General features: G+C 38.7%; 1 long non-coding RNA gene across 1 annotated transcript in view; it reads right to left on the bottom strand.

Annotated features, from left to right (window-relative positions):
• Positions 1-519: 519 nt before the first annotated feature.
• The window catches only part of LOC309606206, a 404,244-nt gene continuing 388,260 nt past the window's right edge, over positions 520-16,503 (bottom strand). Inside the window, exon 2 of the long non-coding RNA XR_014231700.1 lies at positions 520-13,328. This is a non-coding gene — a long non-coding RNA (uncharacterized lncRNA). The remainder of the gene's footprint in view (positions 13,329-16,503) is intronic.

Raw genomic sequence — 16,503 nt, 5'->3', positions numbered from 1 at the left:
GATGGTGAGTATCTTTTCATGCAGTGCAACCAATTTAAAAGAGCCTGTAGGATCAACTTATGTAAATAATCAGACCAAGTTTATTGAAGTCTGGCATATTTTTCAAACGAATTAGTCTTTTTTTTTTTTAAAGATTTTAACAAATGTACTTTAATTTACTTATTTATTTATTTATGGCTGTGTTGGGTCTTCATTGCTGCAAGCGTGCTTTCCCTAGTTGTGGCGAGCGGGGGTTACTCTTTGTAGCGCACAGGCTTCTCATAGTGGTGGCTTCTCTTGTTGCAGAGCACAGGCTCTAGGCATGGGGGCTTCAGTAGTTGTGGTGCATGGGCTCAGTAGTTGTGGCTCGTGGGCTCTAGAGAGCAGGCTCAGTAGTTGTGGTGCATAGGCTTAGTTGCTCTGTGGTATGTGGGATCTTCCCAGACCAGGGCTTGAACCTGTGTCCTCTGCATTGGCAGGTGGATTCTTAACCACTGTGCCATCAGGGAAGTCCACAAATTAGTCTTAATTTGGCCATAGTTGGTAGAAATGAGGGTATTTTAGAGAGAAAAAAATGAACGTTTCAGTGGACATTAAGTTCTACTGTTGCTGTCTTTGAGGTTTTTTGTATTTACTGCCTAAGACTCACTTCCCAGTTGGCTCCTCGTTACTACGTTACATTGTTGTAAAGTTTAATTGAATTATTAAAAGGCAATTCTAAGTTTGTTTCTAAAGCTTATCACAGCAATCTATCTTTGGATGAATATCAGATGTCTCATGACCTGCAGATAGATTATGCATACTGGAAAACATATCAGATAAAGAACTCTGTAGAGACATTGGAAGGAGCCATATCAGGCCTCCTCTCCTGAACTGCATCTCCTTTTTCTGACACCCAACTTCAACTAACTAAGACCAACACTACCAGACAAGGACATCTGAAATAGACAGCTGACACAAGATCCTAGATCAGGCCTATACACTAATTACTTTGATAATTGCTCACACTTTTGCTTATGAACCAAATGTATTTCTTCCTTGGAAGAAATCATAGGTGAGTTTCAAAAATCAATCCAGTTGGACTTCCCTGGTGGCACAGTGGTTAAGAATCCGCCTACCAATGCAGGGCACATGGGTTCGAGCCCTGGTCCGGGAAGATCCCACATGCCATGGAGCACCTAAGCCTGTGCACCACAACTACTGAGCCTGCACTCTAGAGCCTGCGAGCCACAACTACTGAGCCCGCGTGCTGCAACTACTGAAGCCCATGCACCTAGAGCCTGTGCTTTGCAACAAGAGAAGCCACCACAATGAGAAGCCCGTGCACTGCAACAAAGAGTAGCCCCCGCTCACCACAGCTAGAGAAAGCCCACGTGCAGCAACAAAGACCCATCCCAGCCAAATCTAAATAAATAAATAAATAAATAAAATATTTTAAAAAAAATCAATCCAGTTGCTGAGTTTGTGGCCAATTGCCTACATCCAGCACCCTGTGTTCCCAGGTAGTCTCCCATACAGGTACTAATCAGGCACGATTCTGTTTGGCCTCCAAGATCAGATGAGATGGACCACATACAGTACTCCTGGGTTACTGGTTACTGGTGGATTTCTCTTCTTCAAGGTTCTAATTGGATTACCCTTAGAGATTTTATTTTAGAAGAAAGAAACTCTAGTACTCTGTAAGATACTGCTGCCACCAATATCACTAAGTGAGACCCTCTTACCTGGCCAGTTAATGGCACCTGTTCTGAATCTGGCCATAAATACTCCTTTTCACTAGATGTTAAATATTGGGTGGCTCTTAGGACCCAGGACTTATGGAACAAATTTTGGCCTTGGCTCTCCCCAGGTTGGTTAGGAAGATGAACAATTGGTTCCCCTTGGTCTCAAGGTCACCTAGGGGTAGGCCTGCCAATCTGACTTTAATGTAAACGCACTGGGTTTGATCAGTTTTCCAATGCTATGATCATTTGGCCATGATATTTTTTTCCTTCACTCGGAAGAGAAGATATTATTACTCACATAGAAGCTTTAACAAAATGTACTCAGTCAGCTTTGAATGACAGTAATCAAGTTATCAGCTTGCTCAGTTTGGAAGTCTCCATGATGAAAAAGTGATCCTACAGAATCACATGGCCCTTGATATTCTATTTCCCAAGGGGAAACTTGTGCTATAATCCATGCTGAATGTTGGGTTTTATACCTGATATATCTTCTGATGTAACTCATCTTATGACACATATGAAGAATCAATTTCCACTCTAAATGATCCTCTTCCCAGTTTAGGGGAAATACTAGAAAATTGGTTTGTTTTAGGAGGATCTTGGCTTAAACCTTTATTAGTGACATTATTACTCTTATTGGCAATTTTGATTACTGTTTGTGTAACTTATAAAGTTATAGATTCTTGCCTTACACACTGTATATCACCTACTCCTACCAAGACAATATCTAAACAGCTTGAAACTATTGATCACATCTGTAGTTCTCTATACATCAATGGACATGCACAATGCACATGCAAGGTAAAATTAGCATAAGTCCTATTGGACAACTTGGAATTGACTGCTAGTCCTTGCCAAACATCTTATTGGTACAACCCCCTGAAAGGAAAGAAAGCACTGGGCTATTAAGACCTGACATTGAGGAACATGATGGATGCAGGGCAGGTAAGCAACCACCGTGGCATCAAGGGACCAAATATTTGGTCTCCTACTGCTTTCTTTCAAAAGATTAATGATCAAAAGGGGGAAATTGATGAAATAAAATCCATATTTTATGGCAAGACAAGAAAAATTTAAACATAATATTTTCTCTGGCCATTTGGGCCTCTGCCCTCCCCTTTAGTGTGTATTGTGCATCTGCATTAACTAGACCTCCTTAGGAGATAACATTCCTCTTAATCTTGTAAAAGGTCATGATGATCCACTATTTGATAACTCCTTAGGATGTAACCTTCATTTTCAATCTTGTAAGAGGGTCATGATGACCCACTATTCACCTTGTATGTGCTGATCTGGATTGTGTAAACTGTCAGTATGTCATTTGACATATAACTGTTTGTCTCAAAAACATATATAACTGTGCTTTGACCTCTAAGGGTAGAACAATCCTCAGAGCTTTCTGAAAGACTGCCTCCTGGATTATAATCCTCTAGTTGGCTTGAATAAAATTTCCCATTTCTTTCTTAGAGCGACTATTGATTAATTTTTGTCAACACGGATTACTAGAATCTGTTTTTACCCACAAAACACTTTTGACTCCAAATATGTGGATTTTCCACGTTAACAATCAATTCTCCCACTCTCCAGACACCATCTGGGTGTTCTATAGCTCAGTTCAACACTGATACTAACTATCTGGAGTGAGCACAGACTTCACAGGTTAAGGGATCAGTCCCCCAAGAAACTTTCCACTTCAGATGCCAATTGCAAGTCTGGGCCTCGCATACTTCTGCATAGTCAGCTACAAAATCAGGGGATTCCCATGACCCCTCCTTAGGTGTAATAGTTTACCAGAAGGGCTCACAGGACTCAGGAAAATAGTTATTTACTATTATCAATTTATTATAAAGGATATATTTTATATATTATAAAGGATATAATAAATAAAATTTATTAGAAAAGGATAAAGGACTATCAAGAACAGCCAAATGGAGGAGATGCATAGGGCAAGATGTGGGAGGTGGGTGGGTGGGCACAGAGCTTCCATGCTCTGTCTGGGTGCACCACCCTCCCAACATTCCTTGTGTTCACCAAACTGGAAACTCTGTGAACCTCATTGTTTAGTGTTTTTATGAAGGTTCCATTATGTAAGCATGGTCGATTAATTCATTGGCCATTCATGATTAACTAAACTTCCAGCTTATTTCTCCTCCCCAGAGGTCAGGGGGTGGAGCTGAAAGTTCCAACTCTCTAGCCACATGGCTGGTTTCTCTGGTGACAAGACTGTGTCTTCTGAGAGTCATCACATTAGCATAAACTCTGATATGGTTGAAAGGGGCTTATTATGAATGACAAAAATGTTTCTCTAACCCCTATCACTCAGGAAATTCCAAGCTTTTTAGGAACTCTGTGCCAAGAACTGGGGATGAAGAACAAATATGTATTTCTTATTATATCACAATAACACAGAGGTATTATTAAGATGCTATGAACATTTTTGTATATGTCATTGATGAAAATATGTATTAATTTTCTCATGGGTATACACCTGTGAGTGGGATATTAGGGTCATGTGATATGCATATGTTCAGCTTTAGCTGGTATACAGTTTTCTAAAGTGGTCGTACTTATTTATATTACCACCAGGAGTGTATGAGAGTTCCAGTAGTTATACAGCCTCATCAATATTTGGCATTGTCATTTTAAGAATTTAGAAGTTCTGTTGGGTGTATAGTGGTGAAACTGTGCAATTCAGACTGGGACTTGAATGCACACACTGGGACTCGAACCCAGCCAAAACCCAGATTGGGAGATGAACCCACGGTCTTTTAATTGAGATCACACACCTGGTCTCAGAACATAATGAAGCTCAGGTTCTTGATGTCTCATCGCAGAAAGAATTCAGCAAGAGACAAAGTGATAAGTAAGAAGTGGATTTATTTAGAGAGAAACACTCTCCACAGACAGAGTGTGGGCCATCTCAGAAGGCAAGAGGTCCCGAAATATGGGGTGGTTAATTTTTATTGGCTGGGTAATTTCATAGGCTAATGAGCATGAGGATTATTCCAAGTATTTTGGGGGAAGGGGTGAGATTTCCAGGAATTGGGCCACAGCCCACTTTTTGATCTTTGATGGTCAGCTTTGGAACTGTCATGGCACTGGTGGGTGTGACACTTCTTAGCTTATGCTAATATATTACAATGAAGCATATAATTAAGCTCAAGGTCCACTGAAAGTCAAATATTCGCCATCTTGGACCTAGTTGGTTCTAACCAGTTTTTGTCATGTCCTATGGCTATGTCATTCTTTTAAAGGTTGTGCCCTGCCCCCTTCCTTTCTGTTTCATTGGAATGTCATTTCATTTCCTTGATGACTAATAATGGTGAGTATCTTATAGTTATTGGCTATTTGGATATCCTATTTTGTGAAGTGCCTGTAAAAATATTTTGCCCACTTTTTATTTGGTTTGTCTTTTTCTTCTTGATTTGTAGGAGTTTTTTTATGTATTGTGGATTTGAGTCTTTTGTCAGATATATATGTATTATAAATATCTTCTCCCAGTCTGTCGCTACTTTTTTTCTTAAATTATTTTAATGATTCAAAACTGTTATATTATAGATTAAATAAATGCAGAATTACATTTCAGGCATGTTGTCAATTAGATACTGTGAATGACCCTCCAAACTAAACAAATAAAACATAAAGAATACAAAATCATTTAAAATCCATTGCTAACTGATTTGTTAGGTAGTTAGTCAGACATGAGTGGGTCTCCACCCCATCCTGGGTGGGGTCATCTTTCCCTCCCCCACCTAATTACACAGGTAATTAGAGAATGCCCAGAGATCTTCCCTCTTCTAGTCAAGGACCACCACTAAGTTTCCAGCCTTATCAGGACCAAGCAAGATAAAACCACCAGCACAGGTTGGCACAGGTGCACCAAGACCTAAAAGGTGATTCAAAGTAACCGGGGGTTCATTATGCTGTATTTGGAATAAATTGGCATTGCATTTTTTGCCTCCCCCTCACCCCCATGGGTTTTGCTTGGGTGCTTATGGATATGTGCCTGCACACTAGGAGAAAAGTTATATAACCTAAAGCTGTCAATTGATTTCTCAGTCAAATGACACAGGACACAGGGAGGGACCACCCCTCTAAACAACCCAACCCTACCCCCATTGCGGGGCTGCTTCTGGTTTCCAGACAGCCCACTCTCATTTCTTTCTTGGGAGTGTACTTTTGCTTTGCTTAATAAAACTCTTGCTACTTAAAGCACTATTCACAATAGCCAAAATGTGGAAACAAACTAAATGTCCACTGACAGATGAATGGATAATGAAGATGTATATATATACAATGGAATACTACTCAGCCATAAAAAAGAATGAAATAATGCCATTTGCAGCAATGTGGATGCATCTAGAGATTATCATACTAAGGGAAATAAGTGAGAAAGAGAAAGACAAATACCATATGATATGGAATCTAAAATATGGCACAAATGAACCTATCTACAAAAGAGAAACAGACTCACAGACATAGAGAACAAACTTGTGGTTGCCAAGGGGGAGAGGGGTGGGGGAGGGAAAGACTGGGAGTTTGGGATTAACAGATGCAAACTTATATAGGATAGATAAACAACAAGGTCCTACTGTATAGCACAGGGAACTATATTCAATATCCTGTGATAAACTATAATGGAAAAGAATATTAAAAAAAAAGAATGTCTATACGTGTACAACTGAGTCACTTTGCTGTAAAGCAGAGATTGGCACAACACTGTAAATCAATTATACTTCAATTAAATTTTTTAAAAATCCATTGCTGAGCTAGTAGGAAAGTAACAACTCTGCAGAGAACTCCAAATGAAGTGAACTCAGATATCCTGGGAACTAATAATGTGCTAAAGCCAGTTTTTGCCCTGAAGGTTTCTGCTAACTCTTAAAGAATGTGAGCCTCTGCTTTGAAGACTTCTTGGTGCTACTTCTTTAAGTGTAAAAGTTAAAGTTCAGGGCATGCTTAAGGTGAGGGTCTCTGAAACGAAAATCAAAATGGAGTCAGTATTGCTTAAGAGAGATCTCTAAAATGGAACCAGGAAGCCATTAAGGAAGTGGACTTATGCACTGCATATCTCAGTTTGGATGAAATCTGACATTTTGACCTGATGAAGTCATCCAGAGCACCTGCCAGAAACTCAAGATACTTATTGGACCCTTACACTAATATAACTTGTAATAGTTTACTTATTTATCAGACCCCTACTCTAAAACAGCTCCTAATTTCTTAAGGACAAATATTTTCTAGCTTGCATCAGAGTCAATCACAGTTCTTGTCAGGCAACTTATAACAACGCTGTTGCTTTTTATCTTTTTTTTTTTTTTTTGGCTATGCGGGTTTCTGGGATTTCAGTTTCCCCACCAGGGTTCAATCGTGTGCCCTCTGCAGTGGAAGCTCAGAGCCCTAACCACTGGACTGCCAGGGAATTCCCATGGCTTTTTATCTTTTTAAGCTTCTGACTCTTTCTCTTCCTTGGAGCAGTAATTCAGGGTTACCTGAATCTGTGTCTCTCAAATTGCAATTCTTCTTTATTTTTAAATATTTATTTATTTATTTGGTTGTTGTGGGTCTTAGTTGTGGCACATGGGCTCCTTAGTTGTGGCATGTGAACTCTTAGTTGTGGCATGCATGTGGGATCTAGTTCCCTGCCCAGAGATTGAACCTGGGCCCCCTGCATTGGGAGCACAATGTCTTAATCACTGCACCACCAGGGAAGTCCTTCAAATTGCAATTCTTTTTTTTGTTCATTTTTTGTTCATGAATTTTTTTTTCATCTTGATCTTTTGTTAGCACTTTTATGAATTCATCAGTTTTCCATTAGAGTTCTGAAAATGGTTATTCATTCATTTCAGCAGTATAGTCAGTTACCAGAAACCTGTACTTGTCAGAGTCTTTTCCATGCAAATTGCAATTCCTAAGACCCCAAATAACTCTTTTTTTTTTTTTTTAAGATTTTGTTTTTTTGATGAGGACCATTTTTAAAGTCTTTATTGAATTTGTTACAGTATTGCTTCTGTTTTATGTTTTAGTTTTTTTGGCCACAAGGCATGTGGGATCTTAGCTCTCTGACCAGGGATCAAACCCACACCCCCTGCATTGGTAGACAAAGTCTTAACCACTGGACTGCCAGGGAAGTCACTAAACTCTTCTTATTTGCAGCCTCCTGTATTATTTATTTTTGTTGACAGGACCCAGTCATAAACCTTCTGAGTAAAGCTGGAGGCTCAGAGACCTATATTTGAAGTGTAAATGTGAATAAAAAATAAATCTCATTATGCAGAAGAGATCAGCAAAGAGAGCTGCCTGTTTGAAACTTGGTGGAGATGAAAAATAGCCTTCAAAGATTCATAACACAAGCTAGCCAATATGAGCTTTGCAATTCGAATTCATGCTACCTGTGTGTGACTCAAAAAACCTCCAGTGTGGAATTTAATTTAAAATGGTCCTAGTTTGGTAGCTCCCCCAGGTAGAAGTAACTCATCTTCGAGGGAATTCAGCTATAATCTAGATATCAAAATATTCACAGATAGGGACTTCCCTGGTGGCGCAGTGGATAAGACTCCATACTCCCAATGCAGGGGGCCTGGGTTTGATACCTGGTCAGGGAACTAGATCTCACATGCATGCCACAACTAAGAGTTCACATGTCACAACTAAGGAGCCGGCTAGTCACAACTAAGGAGCCCACCTGCCGCAACTAAGACCTGGTGCAACCAAATAAATAAATATTTTTAAAAATTCACAGATAATATTCTGAAGACTAGAATAGCTCAAAAGAAATCAGGCACCATTAATGAGAAATAATAGAAGCAATGAACAGCAGACATTCACCTATAAAAATTCCAGCTTTGGGGATTTTAAGACAGAATGTAAAATAACTTTATTTAATGTGTTTTAAAAAAATGAGTGAAGCTTGAATATATGAGGAGGAAACAAATAGATTTGCATAATAACCTCTAGAAATAATTGAAATGAAAATCTCAAAATTGGTTTAAACCACAATCAGATGCAATTAAAAAGAGAATTAACATTCTTGAAGATAGATTTGAAGTAATTATCCAGAATAAATTCAGAGACAAGGATATGGAAAATATGAAAGAAATGAAGAGATATGGAGGAGAGAATAAGAAAGTCTGATCCACATTTAGAAGGAGTTTCTGAAGAAGATAATACATAGGGAAAGGGCATTATCCGAAGAGATAATGCAGAAAAAAAATTAATTATTAAAAGGTATTTTCAGGTCCAGGAAGCCCAACAAAGCCAAACAAATCCCAAGCAAAATAATCTACATCTAGATACATCATAGTGAAATGCACAACCCCAGGGAAAAAGAAAAGGTAGTAAAAAGTAACAAGAAAAAAATCAGATCACCTATAAAGAAAAGGTAAATTAGATGGTTGGCTGGCTCTCAATTGCAACAGTGAAGACAGGAAAATATATTCAAAGTGTTGAGAGAAAATATTAGTCAATTTAAACTTCCATACCCATCAAAACTATCTTAAAAACAAAGAGGGTAAAATAAAGTTATTTTCAGACAAGCAATAATAGAGAGATTTTATCATCAAAGTCACCCTCTAAAGGAAGTTCTAAAGATATAACTCAAGTAGAAAGAAAATAAATTCTTGATGGAAGATCTGGCCACATAATTTTGGTGTCTCAGTGAAGGATTCTGAAAATGCAGAGCTCCTTGTTAAAAAATTAAGGATTTCAAGATGGTAACAGCAGAACATGAAATCAAGCATGGGACCCTTCTGAGCAGTGGGCCCTATGTGACTGCACATGTCACAGACCCATGAATATGATGCTAATCAATGAGTCTGTGAAACAATAATAAATTTATCTACTTGTGAGGGAGAAAAACCAAGCTAGAATTAAATTACTAGACAATATCATATAAATTGGAGGAGTTATTAGAGTACTCTAATTTTCTTGTATTTTTTGGGAAGAGGATAAAAACTGATTAATTTTAAACGTTGTTAACTTTGCAAGTTAGAATAGCTAGGACAACCATAAAAGAATAAGCATAGAGTATATAACTTCCAAATAAGTAGAGGAGAAAAAACATAGCCAATCCAAAAGAAGGCAAGAAAGAGGGAAAAAAAGTGTCTTATGACACTTTGAGACAAGTTGAAACCACATAATAATTTGGTCTGAATAAATCCAAATATTCTGGTAATCACTCTATATGTAAATAGACTAAACTCCAATGAAATGACAAAGATTGTCAGATTGAAAAACAAAACAAAATCCAGCTATATGTTATTTCAAGAGATGTATAAACATCATTATTATGCAGACATATTGAAAAGCAAAAAATGGAAAAACAATGCCAGGCCAGTACTAACCAAAAGGAAGCTGGAGAGACTATATTAGTATCATGAAAAACTGACTTTAATACAAAAAGTTATTACTATAGATAAAGAGTACCATGTCATAATGATAAAATATTTAACTCACTAGAGATATATAACAATTTAAAATTACTACGTACCTGGTAAAAAAATTAAAAACATCCAAAGCAAAGATTGGCAAATCTACAAGGAGAAACTGACAAAGCTCCCATTATAGAGGGATTGTTTAATGCACTGGTTCAAATTTTAGTATACATACATCAGAAACCATGGAAGCCTTGTTAAAACACAGATTGCTGGACCCACCTCTAGAGTTCCTGATTCAGTAGGCTGAGGGTAAAGTCTGAGAATTTCCACTTCTAAAAAGTTATCAAGTGTTGCTGATGTTTCTGGTTTAGGAACCACATTTTGAGAGTCACTGGTTTAACAAATGTTTCAATAATTGATAGATCAAACAGACAAAAAATCAGTAGAAGATGCAATATTTGAAGAGCACCATTAATGTTTGGTCTAATAGACATATTAGAACATTAGAGAATACACATTATTTTACACATTATTTTAAACACACATGAAACATTTACGAAAACTGACTATGTAATAGGTCTTAAAGCTAGTCTTGGCAAATTTCAAAGTTTTGGTAACCTATAGGCTACATTATCATTAATTAAGCAATTAAATTAAGACTCAATTACAGAAAAATAACTTTAAAATAGCTTATTATGCTTGGAAATCAAGGAATGTTTTAACTCATAGAAGAAACAGAAGAAATCATAATGGAAGCTGGAAAACACTTAGAATTGAATGATAGCAAAAATATCATCAACTTGTGAGATTCAGCTCAAAATTAATGGGCTTAGCATACAACTTAAGGAGTCAGGGATAAAGAAGAATAAACCCAAAAAATGTAGAAGGAAAAAACAATATAGATTGGAACAAAAGTTAATGAAATAGGAAATAAATATAAAACAGGGAGGCTTTAAAAATGTTTCCCTGAGGAAGGAACCCCTGAGCTGAGTTTTGAAGTATAAGAAGGCACCAGCTAGCCTAAGCAGATATTGAGGGTTATTCTAGACAAAGGGAAAGCATGTGCAAAGGCATAGCCATGCAAAACGGCATGGCATGTTTCATGAACTTCAAGTAACCTGGTATGGCTAAAGGAATGGGTGCTGAGAATCAGTGCAGGAGAGTGAAGAAAGAAAAGGGTAGTGAGAGGGGAATTGAGATTAATACATTAAAATTTGTAGAAGATATGTATGAAGAGATTTAAAAAACTTTCTGGAGGGGGTTACCTGAATGCTTTATGGTTTAACCTCTTTGTTGAGCTCTAACATGATTATCAAGGCACTTATGGGGCTATTCCTACTAGAAGGGCAAGACTTGCTTTGTGGGCAGGGGAACACTAAATTAAATAAACAAGACAATTTTAACTAATTTCTGAATTAGTTTGCTTGGGTTGCCATAACAAGGTACCATACTAGGTGGCTTAAATAACAGAAATTTATTTTTTCACAGTTCTGGAGGCTGGAAGTACAAATTCAAGGCGGGGTTGGTTTCTTCTGAGGCCTCTCTTCTTGGCTTAAGGATGGCCATCTTTTCCCTGTATCCTCACATTGTCTTCCTTCTGTAACTGTCTATGTCCTAATTTCCTTCTTAAAAGGTCACCAGTCATATTGGATTAGGGCCTACCCTAATTACTTTGTTTTATTATCTTTGAAAGATCTTATCTCCAAATATAGTCACATTCTGAGGTACTAGGCATTAGGACTTCCACCATATGAATTTTGGTGGGACACAATTCAGCCCCAAACACTCTCCACTCTGCCCACCCCCAAATTCATGTCCTCACATGCAAAATATATTTGCCCTATCCCAACAGCTTCAAAAGTCTTAACCCATTCCAGCATCAACTCTAAGTCCAAAAATCTCATCTAAATATTATCTTAATAATGTGTGGGTGAGATCTGGGGTATGACTCATCCTGAGGCAAAATTCCTCTCTAGTTGTGAACCTGTAAAACTGAACAAGTGTAGAGAGGGTGGGAGGGAGACGCAAGAGGGAGGAGATATGGGGATGTATGTATATGTATAGCTGATTCACTTTGTTTTACGCAGAAACTAACACACCATTGCAAAGCAATTATACTCCAATAAAGATGTTAAAAAAAAAAAACCAAACTGAACAAGTGGTGGGCAGGCATAAGACAGACATTCTCCATTCCAAAAGGAATAAACTGGAGAGAAAAAAGGCATCACAAGTAAGTCCCAGCAAATCAAAAACTAGCAGGGGAAAATTCCATTATACTTTAAGGCTTGAGAATAATCCTCTTTGGCTTGATGCTTTGTTCTTTGGGCCAACCAAGGTGGCCCTGCCTTCCTGGTTTACCAGGGTGATGGCCCTGCCTTCTTGATCCTGTTTGACTTTAACGTATAAATTTGGGGGGAACACAATTCAGCCCATAAAAAATTTCTATGGTAAAAATATAATCAATCAATTTGATAGAGAGAGACTGGGAGACAATGGATTAATTTATGTCAGGGAAGGCTTGTCTGAATATGTGACATTGGACCTGAGACTATGCTGAGATAATCCAATAATCTGGAGGCAGATTTTTCCAGGCAGAGGAAATAAGACAGGCTTGGAATTTGAGAAATAGAAAGAAGAGTACCATGTGCAAGTTGAAGAGACAGGCCAGGAGTATTGTAAACAAGAGTGAGGAGCCTAAACTTTATTCTAAATATAACAGGCAGCATTGGAGGCTTGTAAGCAGGAGAGTGGCCTTATTTCATAGGCATTTTGGCATTAACTGTACAGAAGCAAGAATAGAATATGTAAGAAGATATGGGAGTCTACTGCAGTGGTCTAGACTAGAGATTTTAGTGGTTTGGCCTTCAGTGGTGGACATAGAGAAAAGTGAGTGAATTTAACATATATCTTGGAAATGGAAAAAGACTGGCTATTGGATTGAATGGGGAGGATAAGAGAAAAGGAGGATTCTTAGCTTGAGAACTGATTGAGGTTCTCTATACTGGGATGGGAGTGAATGGGAAAAGAGTAGGAAATGGGGAAACAAAGAGTTTTGTTTGGGCCACGTTTGAGATGTCTTTAAGATTTCCTCATGGAAATGTCAAGTAAGCAGTTAGATATATGAATCTGGAGCTTTGGGGATGCCTGTACTGGAGTTAAAAATTTGGGAGTTGTCAGCCTAAGGATGGTATTTAAAACCATGGAACTAAACGATAAGGTATAGATATAGTTAATTACATACTTTAAATTTCTTCAGATGATTTTTTGATTCCCTTATTTAAAAAAATTTTTTTCTGTTCAACCCCATGTCTGTTTCCTTTTCACTGATGCTTAACTAATTATTTCAGAGGTTGGACTATCTCAGGAAAAAAGATTCAGACAATAGCATCTGGAAGAGGTAAAAGGAAGAGAAATATTTGGGGACTGTGGGCAGGAAAGAGTGGGAGCTGACTCGGACTAAGGAATAATACAGGAAAAACTCATTTCCCAGAATACCTTCTCCTTTAATAGATAATAAGCTTCTTTAGGGTTGTGTACAAGTCTTCTTTACTGTATTAAATTGTAGATAATTTGAGAGCAAGAACCAAGTCTTATTTATTATTACATTTTCCCTGCCACCTAGCACAGGGTCCTAAACATAGTAGGTATTACAAAAATGTTTGTGGAGGGAAGGAAGGAAGGATAGAAGGAAGGGTAAAAGTATCTTTCATATCTTGAATATCACTGATCATATCTAGAACTGTGGTCTGCACATAATTTGCATTCAGCTAATATTGGTTGATTGATTTGCAATGTGTCCTATAGTAACATAATGGTAATAAAGTTAATTCTTCAAACAAAGTTGCCACCTAAGCACACAGTATTAGTGATTCACTCTGCTTAACAACAAATAATTGACATTTTCATTTTTGGTACCTTGTATACTTTTAGTAATTCAAATCAAAGACAGGTTGCCAGTAAGATTCTTAGAACATCTCTGAGAGAGAAAATAAGGAGGCTTAGCTGATGGAAGACAGCTATTTGTCTTTGTAAGCCTCAACTGTAGTGGCAATAGTATATATTTAGTAGACCCTACAAACAAGATCTTTTACTTTTTAAAAATTTTTGTAATATTTTGGTCTTGCTGTGTGGCCTGTGGGATCTTAGTTCCCCAACCAGGGATCGAACCTGGGCCCCCTGCATTGGAAGCATGGAATCTTAACCACTGGACCATCAGGGAAGTCCCAAGATCTTTTAAAATAAGGGTTTTCTCCCAGCTTTACTGAGATATAATTGACAAATAAGTTTGTATGAGTAAAGCATACAGTGCGATGATTTGATATATGTATATATTCTGAAACGACTGCCACATTAAGGTTAGTTAACACATCCATCACCTCACATAGTTACCATTTTTTGTGTGTGGTGAGAACATTTAAGGTCTACTCTCTTAGCAGATTTTAAGCTTACAATAAAGTATTGGTAACTGTTGTCACCTTGCTGTACATTATATCCCCAGAACTTATTCATCTTATAACTGAAAGTTTGTACTCTTTGACCAATGTCTCCCCATTTCCCCCAGCACCTGGTAACAACGATTCTACTCTGTTTCTATGAGTTAGTTCAACTTTTTTAGATTTCACATAGTGGAATTATTTTAAGACCATGCAAAGTTTGTCTTTCTCTGTCTGACTTACTTCACTTATCATAATGCCCTCGAATTTCATTCATGTCGTTGCAAATGGCAGTATTTCTTTTTATGGCTGAATAATATTCCATTGTATTAAAATAAGGCTTTTAAAATATGGGCTTTGAGATGAACTTAAATACAGATTACACTTGGAAAGTTCCCATTTACTTTTCATAAAAATGACTTCAGGAATTGGGGGGATCAAGATGGCATAGTAGGAGGTCATGGAGCTCACCTTCCCCCCACAAACACAGCAAAAGTACATCTACATGTGTAACAATTCTCATGGAAAACTAACTGGAAAAACTGACAGAACTCCTATACAACCAAAGGTGCAGGAAAGATCTCCACATAATTGGATAGGATGAAAAAAAAAGGCATCAGGGTGGACCTGCACCCCTGGGAGGGATCTGTAAGGAAGAGAAGGTCCACACAGGGGGACCCTCATTCTGGGAAGTGAGCAGGTCAACCCACAATCTGGGCATCCCAGTCCTGGGGTCTTGCCTGCAAGGCCTCTTGCCTGCTGGGAAATCTGCTGAGACAGACAGAAGGGCTGGAGAAGCCTGGTTTTTATTTGTGAGGAGTGCACACATGCTGGCTTGCTAACAATCAAGGCAGAAAGAGCCTTGCACTGGCAGTTGCTGCTTTGCTGCACTTATCAATTCCAAGGCACAACACTCTGGCCCTGCTCACTCCACATCCCAGCCTGGCACGAGATCTGGGCGAAGATTTGGTCTAGCTATGTGGAGACATACTAGGGCACCTGAGGTGTGATCCAGGTGAAACTTGGAGCCCATTGTCAGCATGTGCACAAGGTGGTGGGAGGGGCTGCAGTGAACATCTTCAATGTGTGCACAGGGCAGTACCACAAGAGGGCACAGTGGTTAAGCTCTGCATCTTGGGCAGACAGGCCCTGGGCAGGAGTACTCAATGGTTTGTTTTCCAGTGAGGGCACTTAGGCCCTGCCCACTCCATACCACAGCTTACACTAGATCTGGAGCAGACAAGTCCTGGGAGAAGTCTGCCACAGAGGCAGCCCAGATCTCGAGGCAGCATAGCCACCTTAATTCCTGCAATCACAATGCCCTGACCCCCAACCCCAGCCTACTCCACACCATAGCCTTGCACTAGATCTGGGATGAACACAAGAGAAAAAGAGATGCAACCTTGGGCTGCTTCTGAGTGGAACCACAGATGCCTACACAGGCGGCACATAGGTCCTCTGTGATCACATGGGCTTCACTTCCTTCAGCAATCACATCCTTTGTGGCAGGTCTTGCACTCAAGGGCAATGGAGCCTGATAGAACCTGAGCCTCAGGGTTTCTACTCCAAAAACTGGGGAGCAGACCTTGCCCCTGACAGGGCTGTGATAGCAACAGAGCATAGAGGAAGCCCTGCCTCATTCCTGCACAGGGTTTAAATCCCCTAACACCAACCACACCCATTCTGCATGGCATCCATAACAAAACCAGCCCTCACACCAAAAATACTGGACACACACAGTCTACATAGGGGGGCCCCCACATAAAAACACCCCTTCAAGACCAGAGTAGATAACTGGTTCTCTTAAATTCAGAGACAGAAAAAGTTAAGTAAAATGAAAAGGCAGAGGAACTACTCCCAATTAAAAGAATAAGAGAAATCTCCCCCCAAAAAAATGAATGAAACAGACCTCACCAGTCTACTAGACCCTGAGTTCAAATATAAGGTAATAAAAATTCTAAATGAATTTAAAAGATTTTCAATGGAAATGCA

The sequence above is a fragment of the Balaenoptera borealis genome, assembly GCF_965194805.1.
Source record: "Balaenoptera borealis genome assembly, chromosome: 11".
Taxonomy (NCBI): domain Eukaryota; kingdom Metazoa; phylum Chordata; class Mammalia; order Artiodactyla; family Balaenopteridae; genus Balaenoptera; species Balaenoptera borealis.
This window is presented reverse-complemented; position numbering and strand designations above follow the sequence as displayed.